This window comes from Silene latifolia, chromosome 11 (assembly GCF_048544455.1).
Source record: "Silene latifolia isolate original U9 population chromosome 11, ASM4854445v1, whole genome shotgun sequence".
NCBI classification, from domain to species: Eukaryota; Viridiplantae; Streptophyta; class Magnoliopsida; order Caryophyllales; family Caryophyllaceae; genus Silene; species Silene latifolia.
The window spans coordinates 13,108,712-13,125,533 of record NC_133536.1 but is presented as its reverse complement, the minus strand read 5'-3'; positions in this window follow the sequence as shown (position 1 = coordinate 13,125,533).

The window sequence follows — 16,822 nt, the reverse complement described above, 5'->3', positions numbered from 1 at the left end:
GTATTTGCATTTTCACAGACAACCCAGGTTTGATTCCTGATATTGCTCCTTTCATTTATTTTAAATAAATGCAAAATTGAAGTTAAAAAGGAAGCAAATAGGAGTCGAACTTGAGCCACCCTTTCATTTATTTTAAATAAATGCTAAATTGAAGTTAAAAGAGGAAGCAAATAGGAGTCGAACTTGAGTCACTGGTGACAGTAAATGGATCAATTATCACCAAGACACCAACAGTTTTATGTCGTGATATCTCGCTAATATTTATATGTAACAAGCTCGCAGACTACTATTGGGCCCTCTTAAATTGGGGGCCTATTCGACCGCGCGGGTTGTACACCCATTCAGCCGCCCGTGGTGATGGTTGAGGTCCAACCATTATAATTATTCCTATTAATGTACTCCTCCGTTCCGGTTATTTGTTGTCCTTTGGTTTTGGCACAAAGACCAAGGAAAGAGGAGATGATCAATTACTAAATGACAAGTGGATGAAATTGAGTGTTTATGATCAAATTGTTCATTAAATACAATTCTAAAATAGAAAGGACAACAAATGACCGGGACAGTGGGAGTAATTTGGAACAAACATTAATTAAGTGCGGCATATCTGATTGTCTACTTGAATATGTGAAGCACTTAAAGTTGAATTTTTTGACATGGTTATTAACAAGTGCCCCGATTTTGGAGAAGCTCTTCATCAGTGGATTTGGAAATACTCTTTCTAGCGATGATTTTTTGGATAAAGATCAATAACTGTGCAGAGGATACTTCATGTTGTGATATCAAATTCTGTTATGATTTACTCAGTTACTAACTGTGACGACGATAACCTCAATGGAATAGGATATTGGCTCGATCTCCAAGTTCTGTTCATCATGGTGGTCCTAATTATTCGATAGCATAGTATAGTAAGTTCCCAATTTTTGTTTCTTGAAAAAGTGTAAGTAAGTTCCCAATTTTGGTTTCGTATAATTATTGTCTTGTTATCACAGATTCTTATTTAAGACGGTTTTAAGTTCTTCATCCTCCATTAAGTACTATCGTCGTTCCAAAAGGCGAGACAAAACTCTCAATATAATCCTCCACATCCCATAGACGACCGTCGTAATTTCTCCAAGTTCAATAATTTGATCAATTTGTCGATTTTGTCTAAATGGATAACTCCATTATCCAAAACATTATCAAAGTCTAGAGGAGAAAACTGAAGAGAGAAGTGACTCCTTCACTTACATAAAGAAAACGTAAGGAAATGTCTTGGCAAATAGAGTAATGGATTTGTGTGAGATTAATTGATACTCCTCTGTCCCGGTTATCTGTTTATCTTTGGATTAGGCACAATTGCACAAAGACGCATGAAGGAGGAGTGGACTAATTATTGGATGACAAATGGATCCAATTTAGTTTGGAGATCAAGTTACCCATCAAAGGCATTGCTAAAATAGAAAGGTAAACAATTGACCGAGACACCATAAAAAAGAATAAGTAAACAATTGACCAGGAGGGACGGGGTATGAAACTTGTAGGTTTCTTGCAAGCTTACATACTTCTCAATATCGATTAACGATGAAGAGGGAAAACAAACATAGAAGTAAACAATTGACCACATATAGTTTTAGGTCCTAATGTTCAAAATTGTTATATCGATTACCGATGAAGAGGGAAAACAACCATATAATATCAATCCCTTAAGCAAATGGGAGACCTATATGCTCTTGAAGATCGTTTAAAGTCTGACTCGACCTGAACCCAACCAAATCTGATCCAACAGAACCTGGGAATATTGCAACCCTAAACTGACCTGACCCAACCTTATGATGATGACATGACCCGATGATCAGTGACAAGAACCCGATATTGACCTGACCGGATTCCGACCCGATTAAATTGATGACCCGACAATTATTAAACTTAATATAGAAAAGTAAACAAATACCCATCGTCCCAATCATTTGTTTATGAAAAATAAACAAATAAAACAAGCGATTGTGACTAAACGAGTATGCAACCAATGATAAACTACCATCTTTAAATCAAAGTTCTTAACCATGCTCAAAAGTCAAAACACGGATTCTAAATTAATAAGCGAAGTACGAAGCTACTCCGAATCAAAATTTATTGGATAAATGAGAGATCGATAGGCTCCTACAAATTCGATTTCACATAATGAACAATAATGTCGGAAGAGAGATTGAAAGGTTTTTTCCTAGAAGTCTCCTAGGGTTCCGTCTATCGTTTTCTTTAGGTTTTTCCTCCTACTCGAGGCCTTTTCCTTCGATTTCGATCGCAGGGAGAAGGATTCTGCTTCGTTTTTCTTTGTGTTTTTGTTTTTCTATGCAGGGACAGATGGATAGTTCGATGCGGGGCCTTATTCGTGACGGAAAGCAACCGATGGGAGAGGTTACGGAGGAGGGGGGTGTTTTCGAATGGGAGGAAGGCATTGAGGACGAAAAGGGAAAGGAGAAACTATTACTCGTTGGGAAAATTTGGGCTTCGAAATCGATCAACGCGAAAGCTGCTATTGAATCTATGATCAGGCTTTGGAACCCTACAAAACCAATGGCGGGTAATATTATTGATGCAAAGGAGAAAGTGTTCGTCTTTCGATTTGGGTGCGAACGGGACAAAGCGAAGGTCCTCGAGGGCCAGCCATGGCATTTTGACAAGTTCTTATGGTGCTTCAATGAACCAAACTGTGACGGTAAGATTACTGATGTTCCACTCTTTCTATTCCCAATTTGGGCGAGGGTTTATGACTTACCGATTGCGGGGAGATCGAGCGAGACAAATATTCAGAAAATTGGTGCGGTTCTAGGGTCATATATTTCCATGGAAGTAGGGCCGAATAGCGAACTTGATAGGGCTGTTCGTATACGAGTGTTGCAAGATGTTCGAATACCATTGAAACCAACTGTGCCTATAAAAATGAAGGGGGGTAGAGTTGTGGACTTTGACGTGAAATATGAACGACTTCCCTTATATTGTTACGGATGTGGACACATTGGGCATGGTGAGAAGGACTGCGAGGAGGGGCCATACGAGGAAGGGGAGCTACGCTTTGGGGACTGGTTGAGAGCGTCCCCATGGAAAGTGACAAAAACAACCAGTGAAGGTCCGGGTAGGGCAAGGAGAGAATTGAGTTCGGTTTTCGAATCAGAGAGAAAGCAAGCAGGCGAATTGGATATAGCGAAGATGATCGATAAACTTCAAGCTATTGCGATTGATCTAAAAATGAAGAAGAATGGAAACTCAATCGGGAACCAGACGCAGGGGACGAAGGAAGGGGAGAGGGAGAGGGTGTTAGAACCTGAGCAGGGAAGGGGAGAAGGGATAATTTCTCTCGTGGGTATTGAGACTGAAAATGGCCGTGATTGTGTGGAGACAGATATGGAGAACGATGGGGTAGGAGGTAAGGAGCGAGGAAATGAAGGGGTGTGGATGGAGGATTCCATGGGTGTGCAGGGCGTAAGTCAGGTGTTGGGGCTAAGGCGAGAGGAGGAAGGAGGAGCTGTGAGTAAAATGGGGGAAAAGGGAGAAGGAGTTGGACGTAATATGGGGGAAAAGGGGACTGGGAAGTGGACGCGATTGGCAAGGGAGATTATAGTGCAAAGCAAAGGCGAGGGGAGATGTGAATCAGGGAAAAGAATACGTAATGAGGGGGGAAAAGAGGATAGCAGTAAGAAGCTCAAACTTTCTACAGACGGGGACGTCTTAATATCTGAGGCGGAGGTTGAGGGAGCTCAACCCCGCCGGGCTCAATGAATCTTCTAAGTCTCAACTGTCGGGGCTTGGGCAACCCCGACGCTGTAAATAATCTCCGTGCTTTGGTACGGAAGGAGGCCCCGGCCATACTGTTTTTGTGTGAAACCAAGCTGTGTGGTCGTGAGATGAGGAGAGTGAGAGAGAAGTTGGATGGGTTCAATGGGATTGAGGTAGATAGTAGGGGAAGAGCTGGGGGTCTTGCTTTGATGTGGAAGAAGGAGGTAGACTGTACTCTTATGTCGGCCTCGCTCCATCATATTGATATGTCGGTAAAGGAAGGAGAGAGGGAGTGGCGTGTTACGGGTTTCTACGGCTGGCCATCGGTTTCGGATAGACATTTATCTTGGGATTTGTTGCGGCTCTTGAGTGGACAGTCTGACCTACCGTGGGTTTGCATTGGTGATTTTAATGAAATTTTATATTCGACCGAGATGAAGGGAGGTAGCCGAGCGCAGTGGCAGATGAACAACTTCCAAGCTGCTATGAGTGATTGTGGGCTCAAGGATATTAGATGGGAGGGGTACCAATTTACTTGGGACAATGGGCAAGCGGGAGAAGCTAACAGGCAGAGTATGATTGACAGGGCGATGTGCACAACCTTGTGGCTTGATATGTTTCCATATGCGAGGCTGTTCCATCTAACGCGAGAGTGGTCGGACCATGCTCCGATCAAATTAAGCCTTGATAACCGTGTGGCAGCTTTGGCAGTTAGACGAGGGTTTAAGTTTGAACAGATTTGGATTGGGGAGGAGGGGTGTGAGGAGGCGGTGAGACGCGGTGTGGAGAAAGGGCGGGGTGTGTTAGGCGAAGCGATTAAAGCTTGTACCCGAGAATTAAATCAATGGAAGAAATCAAGTATAAAGAAGATTGGGTATATGATAGAGCGTAAAAGTCGTCAGCTGAACCGTCTAGCTGAAGGTGACCGGTCCGAGGAAGAGGTTCGAAAGAGAAAGAAACTTGTTGCTGAAATTGCCACTCTTAGGCGACAAGAGGAGCAGTATTGGCGCCAACGTTCAAGGGCTCTATGGCTAGCTGATGGGGACCGGAATACTAAATTTTTCCACACTAGGGCGGGGGAAAGAAAAAGGAAAAATTATATTGGCATGCTCATTGATGATAACGGGGTGGAAAGGGCTGGTCACGATGGAGTTGCGGGGGTGGCTACGGCTTACTTTAGGCAGCTGTTCTCTTCGTCACAACCGAGGGAGTTCGATGATGTGTTACTAGGGCTGGAGGGGCGGGTGTTGGAGCGGATGAACCGTACTTTGCGACAGGAATACCGTGAAGAAGAAGTTGTCGAAGCTTTGAACCAAATGCATCCTTTAAAAGCGCCAGGTCCGGATGGTATGAATGCTTTATTCTTCCAATCTTTTTGGCATATTATTGGGTCGGATGTGCTTGCTACGGTTCTGGGAATTTTAAGAGGAGAGTTGGATCCGGGTGATTTCAATGAAACGAATATTGTCTTAATTCCGAAGAAGAAAGCGCCGGATAAAATTCGAGATTTCCGACCTATTAGCTTGTGTAATGTGGTGTACAAGCTTGTCTCAAAAGTCCTAGCAAACCGTCTTAAAACTTTTCTGGGGGAGATTGTGTCCGAGAATCAAAGCGCCTTTACCCCCGGCCGTCTCATCACGGACAATGTGCTGATTGCCTTCGAGATGTTCCATCATATGAAGTGTTCGAAACAAGCGGAGGGGCATATGGCGATTAAGCTTGATATGGCCAAGGCATATGATAGGGTCGAATGGAGGTTTCTCAAACGGGTTTTAGAGGTTATGGGCTTTGACCGCGGGTGGACGAACCGGGTCATGAGTTGTGTCTCATCTTCTTCCCTCTCGGTTCTTGTAAATGGAGTTCAGACGGAAGGGTTTCGGCCGGAACGAGGTTTACGCCAAGGGGACCCGTTGTCACCTTACCTGTTTATTCTATGCGCGGAGGCTTTATCTAATTTGATGAGAAGGGCAATTGAGCGAGGATCCTTACACGGTTTGCGGATTGCGACAACAGCTCCTACTATCTCACACTTATTTTTCGCGGATGATAGCATCTTTTTTGTGAAAGCAACGGAGGATGAAGCGGAGGTGGTGAGTGATATTTTGAGGAGATATGAAGCGGCGTCGGGGCAATTAGTCAATTTCGACAAAACCACGGTATCCTTCAGCAGTGGGGTCCCAAGGGCGAGAAGAGATGGAGTTGTTAGTAAGCTGGGTGTGACGGAGGTGGAGGTGCAGGAGCGATACTTAGGCTTGCCTACGGTGATGGGGAGATCCAAAAAAGTTCTCACTGACATCATTCGGGACAAGTTGAGTAAGAGGTTACAAGGTTGGCGCGGGAAAACATTGTCTAGGGCGGGTAGGGAGGTTCTTATAAAGGCTGTGGCCAATTCACTCCCTACCTATGTGATGAGTGTATTCAAAATCCCGGCGAATTTCTGTAACGAGCTTCGGTCAATGGTCTCACGCTTTTGGTGGGGACATGGAGAGGGGAAGAAAGGCATTTCGTGGGTCTCTTGGAAACGGCTGTGCAGGCCGAAAAGTGAAGGGGGGATGGGGTTCCGTGACTTTGAACTCTTCAATGACGCGCTCCTAGGAAAACAAGCTTGGCGACTTGTCTCCGAACCGGACTGTTTGTGGGCCCGTGTAATGAAGGCTCGCTACTACCATACTGGAGATTTCATGACCGCGGGGATGGGGTATAGACCGAGCTACACTTGGCGGAGTATTTTGGGTGCCCGGAGTGTATTAGAACGAGGATTGAGAAGGCGGATTGGTGACGGGAAGGATACGAATGTGTGGGGGCAGGCATGGGTGGAAGGTTCGAACAGTGGGAAAATTATTTCCCCCTGTGGTCCGGGTAATGAGCTGATTATGGTGGCGGACCTGCTTGTGCCGAATGGAAAGGAATGGAATGTGACGATGTTGAATCAGCTGTTTCTCCCGTTTGAGGTCAAGAGGATCCTTAACATGCGGATTAGCCCCAATGAGCCGAAGGATGTGTGGTATTGGTGCCTAGACAAGGAAGGGGAGTACTCTGTGAAGACGGCCTATGCGAGTATCGTTGGGGATTTACACGAGTCGGGTGGCCCGTCGAATTGGGAGAAGGAACGGTGGCTTTGGAATCGTTTGTGGAAAGTCCGGGTTTGGCCTCGCATCAAATTATTCTTCTGGCAACTGTGTAGCGGAGCTTTGGCTACTTTGGAAAACATAGCAGCTCGAGTGCGAGGTGAGTCTCTTACTCCTTGTTATTTTTGTTCGTCTAACCCAGAGTCTTGCTTACATCTCTTTCGAGATTGCAGTGTGGCTAAATGGGTGTGGGACGCGTTAGGGGTGGACTGGAATGATGGCGAAGAGGGAGCGGGGTGTGCGGGGGAAGTGCGTGAATGGGTGGAATGTTTATGGAGGGGCTTGGAGATAGGGGAGTACGGCAAGTGTATGGTAGGGTGCTGGGCCATCTGGGAGCACAGAAACAAGATGATCTTTGAAAATGAAGCACTGGAACCGGCTCGTATTGTCCAACGCACACGGGATATCTTAACTGAAATTGCTACGAGTGGCAGTGAGGGTCAAGGCAAGGGAAGTAGGCGCGGGGTTGATAGACGGGAGATTGAGAACGAGGGTTGGAGGCCGGCGGTTGATGGGTACGTTAAAATCAATGTGGATGCGGGGGTTATAGAGGGGGAAGGGGTGACTTCGGGAGTGGTATGCCGAGACAATAGAGGAGCTGTTATGTGGGGAGCAACGGTGGCTAGGCAGGAGGAATGGGAGCCGAAATTCGCAGAGGCTATGGCGGTCCATGATGGTCTAGAGGAAGCAAAGGCGCGAGGGATTCAACATGTGGTGGTAGAAAGCGATTGCCTTCAAGTTGTTGAGGCACTCAAGGTCAAAGGCAGGGGGAGAAGCTCTTTCTCGCTTCTAGTCGATGATATTTTTTTGCTTTGTAATAGTTTTCAGTCAGTAGTTTGGTCTCATACTAGTCGTATCAATAACTCTGTAGCTCATGCGTTAGCTCATGTCGTACCTAGAGTAGTCGGTAAAACTACGTGGTCTACTATGTTACCTCCGTGTGCAAACTCGGCAGCGGCTTATGATTTATCGTTAATGAATTAATACCTTTCGGGGTGTTTTCCTCAAAAAAAAAAAAAAAAAAATTCGATTTCACATAATGATGATGAACACCTCTGACAATCCAACAAATTTTGATGAAATCGAGCTGCTTCTGCTAAGCGACGATTATTATAAGGACACGAAACACTAGCACCTAGGACGAGCTTCTCCAAACTCAATGCACTCGTTAGGAAATATTTCACTAGCTTCAATAATTGTTCGTCTAATTGAACAATATCCGTATCCAACTCTAGTCGCTTCATATGCTCATATAACTTAAATTTAGCATCCGGAATTACATCCACATTAGCAACACCCACAATCTTTAACACAAGAACCTCCAATTTAGGACAAGGTAGCAATAAACGTAATGTTTCCAATCGTTCGAATTGCCACATAGTCCAAGTAAGGTGAGTCACATTAGGGAAGATAGTCTTAGTCTTAGGAATATTGCTACGAATCATCATATGATTAGCGATATCGAGTACAAGCGACTTGACATGTGAAACTGAATAGATCATCTGCCTTATTATTTGATCATGTTTCAAGATTAATCGAGGAGCAGTTAAATTGAAATGATCCAATTTTGGGGCATCGACGTGAAGATTCAGACCGGTAAAGTCGTTTAAACAATAGAATCCAAATAATGTAATACATAATCGGGTTAAATTCTTACCGGCGATGGTTAGAGACCCGTCTGCAAAAGGTTTAGGGTATGATTCAGACAAAGGACAAGTCCTCCACGAGACCCGTCTGCATCCAGAATTATTATTAAGTAGTACGAAGGACAAGTCCTCAAGTGATGGACAAGAGCTCATAAACCTTTCAATGCATTTAAGGTCGACAAAAATCGAACTAAATTTCTTCAAATTTGGAAGATTAATTGAATCAGGAAAAATCCAAACATACCCATGAATATCCAAATCCAACTCAAGTGATACCAACGATTGGATTCGGAAAACGTTTGGCGCGTGCACTTGACGACCAGCGTTGCCAAATAAACTAGTATTCGATGTAATCTTGAAGTGCTCGACGTTACATAAACGTAGGCGACCAGGGTTGCGAAATAAACCATCATTCGATGTAATCTTGACGTGCTCGACGTTACAAAAACGTAGTCGACCAGCCCATGAGTCTATAACATGGAATAAAGTAAGGGTGGGGTGAATATGGTAAAGGTGTAGACGGACGGTGTTGAGTAAGGGTGTGGTGAATATGGTAAAGAGGTTATCAAGAATGGGGTTTATTTGGGACATATTATTTATTAGATTCCATAAATTGATGTCGAAAGTAGTATCGGAAATCGTATTAATGGAGTTTTGAGGAAAATCGAGGCGAGAGAAAATGTTGGAGATTATGTCGTCCGGAAGGGAGCTCCATCTTTTGGGTTCTGCAATTCGTTTGCCGCTAGGGTTTTGTTCCATTATTGAATGTTTAAAGGTAATAATCTGCGAAAGGAATGACAACCGGAAATCTTATATAAGTCGGTCACACGTTATAATTGTGTTAGCCCACAGATTTATGCTTATTTATATTTTTTTTGATTTTACCAATCCATCTCCTGGTTATAAAGTCACGAATTTGATTTCCATTGAGTTAAAATATAGTCTTATTAATAGGCAATCTGTAAACACCACTTTAAGCAATACTCAAAGAGTCCGGTGGTCTATTTTAGCCTTGGACCCGATAAAACCTACCTTAAACCTAAACTTTTTTATACCGTTATTAGACTATGTTTGTTTAAATTACGAAGATCAATTGTAGTTGAAATTCTCCAAAGAAAAAACGGAAAATTCACGTAGTACCCTTGAACTTTGCCATTTTGCACATGGTACCCAACTTTTTAAGTTTGTGTACATTATACCCTCCATGTTTGATTTTCATGCACAACATATCCTTTTTGTCGCTGTAAAAAACTCAATTGCGCATAACTCCTAGATCGAAATTCAGAATCGGCCAATTTTTTTCGTTAAATGATTATCTCGTCATAATCTACGATTTGAGAAAAAAAAAATTGCTGACTGACATTTTATAGAGTTGTTTTTAACGAAAACCTCAAATCAAACATATCTTCGAGCAAAAATTTCCGAATGACCAATTTCGTTTTATCAATTTATAGATCTCGAAGAGTTAATCAATTTGGAAAAAAAAATTAGTCAATTCCGATTTCTGGTATATAATTTATGCTCAATTGAAAATTTTAAAAACGATAAAAAGGACATGTTGTGCTTGAAAATCAAATTTCAAGGATATCATGTGCACAAACTTAAAAAGTTGGGTACTTGGGTACCACGTGAAAAATGGCAAAGTTCGAGGGTACCACGTGAATTTTCCGTATAAAACATTTATAGATAAAAACCATTTATACATCTAATAGAAAAAGTATCTACAAAATTATGACATACTCCGTAGTTTGTTGGTGGATTAATGAGAACATACAGGTCTAGTTTTTGACCCGTGGGGGCAGCCGTGCAAGTACTTGTACGAAAACTTGTACTCATCATAGGTGGTGGAACGAATATGGGTAAGAGAATTACTTGGTAGGTACGGGTGTAGAAGAGCCTACATTGAGCATCCACCCAATCAATCAATCAATCAATATCTATCTATATTAATAAAGAAAGCTTTTTATTCGAGCGATTATAAAGTCTCCAACGTTCGCAAAACACTTCAATAAATAAAAAATGCTAAATAAATATAAATATACTTATAAAAAAAAAAAAAAATCTAACAAATTTTATTGCATTATGAACATACGTACTCCATGTATTACTATTTTAGTCAAACTATAAGTCTATAAAGATTCAGGACTCCATCTGATCAAGTTTATTTAGAATAAGATTCTACTAATATAATAGTGTATATATACTGATTTCTTGCCACCGAAACTCCATATAAGAGATTATTTTTTTGGTTTCTCTTTTTTTAAGATTTTTTTGTTGTTATGAACGCAGTTTTATATGCTCTTTAATTTTGAAGATTGTGTTCCTACTCTATATATTTATGTATAACACTCAATCATTATATCGATAAAACTTATTTATGTTTATTATTTGCCGCAGATAACATCATTGTGCGGTATACATGAAGATTGATCGAGATGAACCACCATTATTCCTTCGATACGACTACAAAAGCGAGCTTAGGTATTATATATACACACAGTAAGCCCATTTAATCGTATTAGGTTTCGTATATTTATTGTTTTATAGTTCGGCATTATATCTTAGCGTAGTTTACTGTAACATATGTCTTTGTTTTGGCTTAACTTATATGAATTTGAGTTATGATACTAATTTTACATAATAGTCATCATATCACATGTTAACTTGCATAATTTATATGAAGTTTGTTAAGATTTTATTATAGCCTAATTAGTCTCGGTTTCCAAGTCATCACTCTTATCGGACGCGGTGGATTTGAGTGCGATATCGCCAGAAGCAAGAAGATGATCGATGACCTCGAAAGCCTTGATCGACCGTATTAAGGAAAAGGAGACGGCCCATGGTTCATATTGGACTTTTCGGTTTCAAGAGTTATTAGAATGAGATTTTTGATATTAGAGACTGAGAAAGCGAGGTGAAAAGAGATAGTTTTGGTCACCATTGCGAGGCCGAAAGTAGAGGAGACTGCTTTCTTGAAGAAGAACAAGAACGAGAAGAGAATGAGGGTTTGTCAAATTAAACATGTATAATACTTTCGACTTTTCGAGTAACATAACCTTTTTCATATGTCATTGAGTCCTTACTTTCAAGCAATAATGTTAAGAGGCTCGAATTTTTTCAAAACGAACTAACTAAAAGAGATGTAGAAATTTTATAAATTTATATTTAATATAAGTGATAATTGAAGCTCCAGTTAGTAGAGAAGTCAAATGCATGTAAAATTTATGCCAAAAAATTGTAGTATAAATATAGATCTCTTATACATTCAGAATGTTGGTTTTTCAAATCGTTGTGTAAAATTATGAATATGGTGAAGCATGAGTTAGGCTTCTGTTTTTTCATTCTTCTCTTTATGGCGTTGTTATTCGTTAGATGCACAATCTACTCTAAAATAAGCTATAGTATTTGATTATTTTTTATCAATGTATAAGTGCATTAGATGAATGAGATCGATTTGAGTGTATTATCGAGTGGTTTTTTTAATTATATACGCGTAGCGTATTCCTAGCTCCATCTATTTTTGAGTACAAATATACCTTATGCACGGCTACATACCTCCATTCTTAAAATATTAATCATTAATACTTTCGTATCATTACTTCGTTTTGCTTTTCTTTTTGTTATTGTTTACGTAGGAATGTAGGATGTATTATAATCTTAACGCAGGAGAATGTTAGGAAACAAAATATGTGACGGTAAGATACCGACCGGGTTTGTAAATGCCTATAAATTTAGTTTAACTTTTATAACTTCAGTTACGAAAAGTTAAGCTCAATTCAACCGTATCGAAGTTTTTGATGTTAAACAACTAAAAAGTGAATGTAACCTTTTGATTTGAACACTAAAACTTGGGAAAGACGGTCTCTTCTTAAGTTATTGAGAGACCAATTTTTCGCACTCATTTATTTGTTTAATAAGAGAGGTATTATTATACCCACAATATATTATAAGTTCATTAACTATTGCTATCTTAAAAAAATTTGTCAATTTTTAGCGTTGCCGTCTTGCCGATAACAAACAATTTGTTGTTTGTGTTGTTAGCCATTTAGAACAAATAATGGAAAAATTATAATAATACTTTTTCGTCACAATCATTTATTTACTTTAGATTAAAATATCTCCACAAAGAATAAAAAAAATACAATGATAGGAAATTAGGGATTGGTTAGGTTTATACTTTATAGTTTTATGGAAGTAGAATCCCTCAAAATAAAGATGTGGTGATGGACAAGGTTTATTATATACACTACCATAAGGTGAGAATGTGGAATTTAATGTGGAATAGCCCAAAGGATTGCTAATTTGCTATCAATGGTAGACTACGAATATAATATTGAGTATACATTAAAAAGTTAACTTTGTAAGTTATTATCTAAAAAAAATTATCTGTAAAATAATTATAATTTAATTCAGATTATGTTTCCTAATTTGAGTAGGCTGATTTATCTTCTTAGATTTTTTTTAAATATTTTATTTAGATAAAGAAATACAGAGTAATATTATTCAATTTTCTAATATTAATTAACATAAATAGCTAATAACCACTAATGATATCGGGTTTGTAAGCTTTATAAGTTCAGATATCTGTTATAAGTTCAGTTCAAAAAATTTAAATTCCTATAAATTCACTTGAGCTTCTATATATTCAGTTTAGTAAAATTAAGGCCAATTACAGGGCAGTAGATTATTATTAACATCATATTTTCTTACGATATTACAAATAGGCCCGTGCATCGCACGGGCATTAAATCTAGTATATAACTAAAGGAGGCTTTTTTTTTTCTAATTATACTATTAGCATTAGAATTAGGAGATAATTAATTATTTACAATTTTTCTATTATAATTAGGAATATAATTTTCCTATTAGAATTTTCCTATTAGAAATAGGAAGCTTTTTTTTTTTTTCTAATTATACTATTAGCATTAGAATTAGGAGATAATTAATTATTTACAATTTTCTATTATAATTAGGAATATAATTTTCCTATTAGAATTTTCCTATTAGAAATAAGAAATAAATTAACAATTTATTAAGGCTTTTTTTTTCCTAATTATACTACTAAAATTAGGAGATAATAATTATTTCAAACTTTTCTATTATAATTAGGAATATGATTTCCCTATTAGAAATGAAAATCAATTAATTATTTTATAATTTTATTATTAGAAACAGAAAATAAATTAATTATCTATAATTTATTAATATTAAAAAATTATTCATTAGTATTTGTTGACTTTTTATTAAATTAGAAGGAAAAAAACCTTTGATATATTTATAATATCCAATTTTATAACAACTTCTAATTAAAAAAATGAGGTATTATGAGGCTAAAAGGCGGTTCATAGACTATATATCTGAGGTAGTACCTCTTATTGCTTATTTTCTGAGTTTTATTTTAAAGTTTTTGAGTTCTGCTTTAGTATAAAGTTTTTGAGCACATTTACTAAAACATTACACTAAAAAAATATAATATTGCTCAAAAACTATATTTATAAATGATAATATGCTCAGAAAAAAATGTGTATATGCTCAAAATCTACAAGGTCTGAGGTATTACCTCATATGCGTAATCCTTTTTCTCGGCTAAAAGGCCCTATACTGAACTGGGTTGTGACAAATGTGCATGCATAATACGTACTACATGGAATTTACTCATGTAAAGAGTAAAATGAGCGCTGAAATATGCCCCTACGTCTTTTGTTATTGCTAATGTCATATTTAATTATACATAATACGAAGTTTATTTTTCAAATGTCATAAGTATTTCTCCTACTAATTTTAAAGTTATTTCCCTCACAATACACTTCAACTTCTATTGATAATTTATTATTATATTATTCACATTCATTTGTCATTATATAAAAGTATATTAATCAAAATTTAAATAAGAAGATATTCACAAATTATTGATAAGTACAAAGTTTGATATCTATTTTTCAAGGAGTATTAAAAGATAAATAAAGTTGCTGCTAATTTGCGAATCGAAATATCATATTATGACAAATGAGTAAATGGTTTGAAAAACTTTATTGTGCGATTGTTTACAATTTAAAGTAAAAATGGTACCACGAGTAATAAAATAGATTTGAATGAGGCCTGAAGGTAAATTAGATACACTTATTATAGAAATATGTATAAGGTTAAGATTCAATTCAAGCAACAATCAACATTAAAAAAAAAAATCATGAAAAACACATAAAAGGGTAAGAGTAGTTTTTTCCTAACATAGTGAAGACCGTCTCTCTCAAGCTTTTCTTCTGACAAATTTACATGCATAAAAAACGGTACTATTCAATTATATGGAGCAAAATAACTATTGTTGATGCTATAATTTTTTTTTTTGTGTGTGTAAATTGAGCACATCATCACTATAATTTAGGGAGAGATACAAATTGGGGAAGGGTGAGACATATTCGTCATGCGTAATAGTTAATACGATGCTTTAACCACCTTTAGACAAAAATACAAAAATAAAAGAAAAAATTTAAACCTAAAAGGAGGTCACGTACTTGCCAACTCTTCTATAGTTCTCTACCTCATTAATATTCTCTTGAAGTTTATGACATTTATTTCATACTAATAAAAAAAATGATTATACTGCTTCGTATGATTTGTGATTTATAACTTTTAGCTATCTTATTTGAACTTGCTTAAATTTATATATTTTAAGTGAATAACATTAGTTATAAATATGATAAAGTTTGATCTTTAATTTCCTCAGAGATAAAAAAAAACTCAATTTTTATTTTCCTATAATATACTAATTAAATATCATAATGTAAAATAGGAAATTACACCACAATCTACTATTTCAATATGTCGATGATCAACACTCAAAATAGCACATTTGTTATTTAAATAGTGTAAAAACTCTCAAAATGCTAATAAAAATGTCCAATCCTGGTTATCAAATAAAACCTAAGTTTATGCATTTTTTTTGTCATGTTCAACTTAATTTTTACAGGATGTAAAAATGATGAAGTTCAGAAAGTAGCAATTAGTTTTCTGAGTTAGATGGACTTTTCAAGAGAGTGATGATTGTTATTCTAAAGAAGGACATTTGTTCCATTATTGAGTTGATTGTGCAAAGTAAATATTATTGTTTTCCTTGACCAATTGAAAAACAAACAGGTATTAATGAACAAAATCTAAAAACTCTCAGTCCCAAGTATCACATATATAAACTTCATATTGGTTTTATTTTCCTAAAAAAACAACATTGTCGAGAGCAAGGGTTAGTTTCCATTGGATGGTGAATTTTTCTAGAAGTAGGGGTTTAGTTTTTCACTTGGTTGGATAAATTTGAGATATGTTTCGGAGACAATGATCGATCTTTCAAGGGATGGGATTGTTTTAGATCATGTGTATAAATAGGGAAGAAAAATAGGGGTCTGCGTGAAAGATTTTGTTTCAAATGAGAATATGGGGGCCAAGACTATTGATATAGAGAAGGGGGGCATAAGCAGCCCTACCCATGTAGTATTGTGTCGGAATTTGGTTCACATTCAAACGTACTTTTATAGTTTGACCGAGAGATATAACATTCTAACTACTTCTAAATGTTTTTACATAATTACAATTTGATTTAACAATGATTAAATTATGGCTGTTATTCGAAAGAAGGGGATTTGTTGCATCATTGAGTTCATTATGCAGAGTAGATATTATTGTTTTCCTTGACCAATTGAAAAACAAACAAGTATTAATGAACAAAATCCAAAAACTATCAATCCAAGTATCATATATATAAACTTCATATTTGTTTTATTTTCCTAAAAAAAAAACACACTTTTATTCTTATGTCAATATTATGTTATCAGGAATTATTTGTTGGTCATACGGCATACATAAAATCTTAGACATGAACGATGTACTATATATCTATATTCCATTTTATTGTGAAATTTATCATACATTATTTTAGTATCCGTGCAACGCACGAGCAAGAAAACTAGTGACATCCTAAACAAGGAGTCATGGAATTTTTTTTAGAAAATCGGTTACAGTTTTGCATTTGCGTGCCTTATTGCGTTAGAGTTATTAAGGAGTATGGTAAGCAATTAGATATGATTATAATATATTTATTTGTAGGGTTTTTTTTGTTAACTAGTTCTAGCTATAAACATTTTTTTAATTACTCTTTTCTTACAAAAAAAAACTGCTAAACTGCTAAATTAATATTTACTTTAATTTAAATTTGCTACAAAAATTCATTCTCAGGTACCCATTTTTCAAGAAAAGGATGTTTATTTGCGACGGTCTTTGTCGAAGCCGGTCAAACAATAACCAAAA